This window comes from Artibeus jamaicensis, unplaced genomic scaffold (assembly GCF_021234435.1).
Source record: "Artibeus jamaicensis isolate MK-2021 breed Jamaican fruit bat unplaced genomic scaffold, CSHL_Jam_final contig_1132, whole genome shotgun sequence".
NCBI lineage: Eukaryota > Metazoa > Chordata > Mammalia > Chiroptera > Phyllostomidae > Artibeus > Artibeus jamaicensis.
The window spans coordinates 3,817,044-3,820,000 of NW_026521221.1; the positions used below are offsets into that span (position 1 = coordinate 3,817,044).

General features: G+C 35.6%; 1 protein-coding gene across 6 annotated transcripts in view; it reads right to left on the reverse strand.

Moving 5' to 3' along the window:
• Window positions 1-1,870: 1,870 nt before the first annotated feature.
• MEIS2 (Meis homeobox 2) overlaps window positions 1,871-2,957 on the reverse strand; it is a 198,374-nt gene continuing 197,287 nt past the window's right edge. For all 6 annotated transcript variants that reach the window (XM_037163067.2, XM_037163066.2, XM_037163064.2 and 3 more), the window contains one exon: window positions 1,871-2,957. This exon is cut by the window's right edge and continues 344 nt beyond it. The gene's annotated coding sequence lies outside the window, so the exon portion shown is untranslated.

Sequence of the window (2,957 nt, forward strand, 5' to 3'; positions counted from 1 at the left end):
TTCTGCTTTGCTTTTCCATATAAATAAAAAGTGTTTTTATATTACTCTTGTTTTGGAGAACATAAGCAATTTTATTCAGACTACAGTATTGCCTTTAACACTATATGGTTGTCAAAACACCATTCCCAGTTTCTTTGCTTTTGACAGCTGAGTCTTTCTTAAATATACCCAAATCGGAACTCTTTATACTAAATAGTAAACCCGAGATAGGAGCAAGTGCTTTCGGAGGTAGTATAAAAAAAGCATTACACAAATTGGGCAACTCTACCACCTCTCAGCTTTGACATATGTGAGGAGGGGCAAAAAAATGTAAACAAATCTTATTAGAATTATTTTTCATCTCCAAATATTTAAAAGGGCTAACATGATAGGATGTGGTTTTGTTGAAGAAACTACACCTGAGATCATTTTATTCATTAAAAAAGCATTGAGAGCTCTGAGATCTAAACTTCAATGAAATAGCATATTAATAATTGCATGAAATACTTCCTAAACATGAACCAATTAGCAAGTAAATCTCAGCATTTACTTTACTAAAAGAAAAGGAAGAAAAACTTTGCCCCCCCACCAAAAAAAAGTTCAGCTGATGTGAGAGTTCATTTATAATGGAGGTGTCAAAATTTACCTAAAAGCATTTAAAGTAGAAGTATACAAATAGTTAAAAGTTTCAAGAAAGACTCCACATGAAGTGGAATAACAAAAACGAGAGGGAAGCTATCTCTTTTTCAAGTGGCACGGGATTTCTGCATTGCCAGTTAGTTTACATCAGAAATGTTATGATGTCTATGTTTAAACAGCAGTACATACTCATCGAAATTCCACCTATCTAAAAACAACAAAAAACAAGGGACGTTTACTTCCTGGTCCCTCCATAGACAACTTCTACTAATGTTTTCTGCACTGGAAAGAAGGAAGAGCCCTAAATAAGACTCAGATTTGGACTTCTGAGACAGTGAAACTCTTCCCTAGCAAGGTGACATCACACAACTACCTAGAGTCTATATGATCTCTTCTAAACGTACGATTTAGAATTTAGGCGTTACAAAATTCCAGGATAGTGTATTTATTTGAAAAATTGAGGGGGGCACACAACCACCTCACACTTTTTTTCACTGTGTACGTTTCGGCAGTCATTGTTTGTGTGGTATCTGCCAGCTAATGACACAGATTTCCAGGAATGTTGCATGAGATTTTGAAAAAGAAAAACATTGTGTTGCCTGTTTTGTTGTTTTAGAAAAAAATTTAAGTTTAGTCACCAAATCACACTAGCATGCCTGCACATGGAGGTGTCCGAAATAAAAAGAGATCATAATATAATATATATTAAAGATCAATGATTAAGTAATCTTTCCAACTCAGGATTTCAAACTCTATAGAAGTTGTTTACTCAGCTATGAACATCTATATGTAAATTTTAATTTACATATTCAACAGTATTTTAGTAAGACAGAGAAAAAACACAGGCAGATGAATTATATTTGAGCACAGACGCTAGTTACTTCTTATTATGTAAAATTAACCCTGAAAAAGCCCTTTCTTCTGGCAGAAGAGGAACATAAAAAGCCTTATCTGAAACTATTTTTTTAACATCATGCATTTAAAAAGGAGGTTGGACTCATTGAAGGTGATCCTTCAAGCTGGCTCATAGACAGACACAGAATTTCGTACCTGTAGAAGTTTTCTGTTGAGAGAATTTACAGGCCAAACATACACACAAAGGTTACTGACCATTACCTTAAATATTACTGGTAAGTTAAGTTTCAAATATACCCAACTTCCGGGGACAAAGCCATCACCCACTTTGAACACCACACATAGTGGGCATTCTACCACTTCATCTTAAAACTACGAAAAACACAAAAGCCTAACAAAAAATCAAAAATGAAATATTTATTACCGCATTTTGTGACTTAACACCTTTTTTTTTAACATAACGTCACAGTCCTCATACAAGTATTTTAATGTAAATTTGACAAAGCTTAAAGGTAACAGCATTTTCTTCTAGTGAGGAACACGTGCTGAGAAAAGAAGAATTCATGGACATACAATACCAATTCCACAGCAGATCTGGTACTAGCAAAACATTCTTTTCTTTTTTTCAATTGAGGTAAACACATAGAATATCTAACATGAAACAATTAATAGACCGAACTCTGTACGAAGTTTGTTACAGTATTCTCTTGCTCCGTTTTTTATCCCCCAAGCTTTGAGTTTCTGATAAAGCCCTAGCTGTGGTGCTAGGACCAGTAACTTCTTTGTGTGGAGGAAAGCTGCCCAACTTAAGATTGTTTTGTCCACAGCCAAGGCTTAGAACTCCTGGAAGAAGCTCCTGCTTTGTCTTTACATCTTCATTGGCAAGCTCTTTGAAGAAGAGTCCCCCGAAAAGAATAAGAAGGATTGGCTTATGAAGCACAAACTATAAAGATCTGTTTGAAACTAAAGGACACATTTATGGAGGAACGAAGGCCGGGCATGAAAACACATTCTTGAAGCTGGAGTCTGAGGGATGAGGTTCAGCCACACGTTCACCATGGTCTCCAGCGTGGTTCTTTTCTCATTGGCCCAACAGGTTTAAAATATACCACAGTCTCTCTGGGATAGTGAATTCACTGATGAACCAAAACAGTCATTCTTTTGGGAACAACACACATAGTGTGGAAAACAAGGATATATTTATTTTTCTCTTCTAAAACTATTTGAGGCAACATAACGGAGTGATCAACAGAAATGTACAAGTTTAACTTAGTTCCTATGTTTATACTACAGTAGTTATAACTCTCGGAGTCTTTTTCCAGAGGATCTTTGCATGGACAGAATCGTCTCAGTGAGCCCATGATTTCACATTTGTGTTCTTGTCTCATTGGTCCTCTGTTGCTTGATGAAAAAAATGACAAAAGTAAAAAATAATCACAGCTGTCTGGAATTTCATATTAAGTGTCAACATCTGGTCAAAGTTC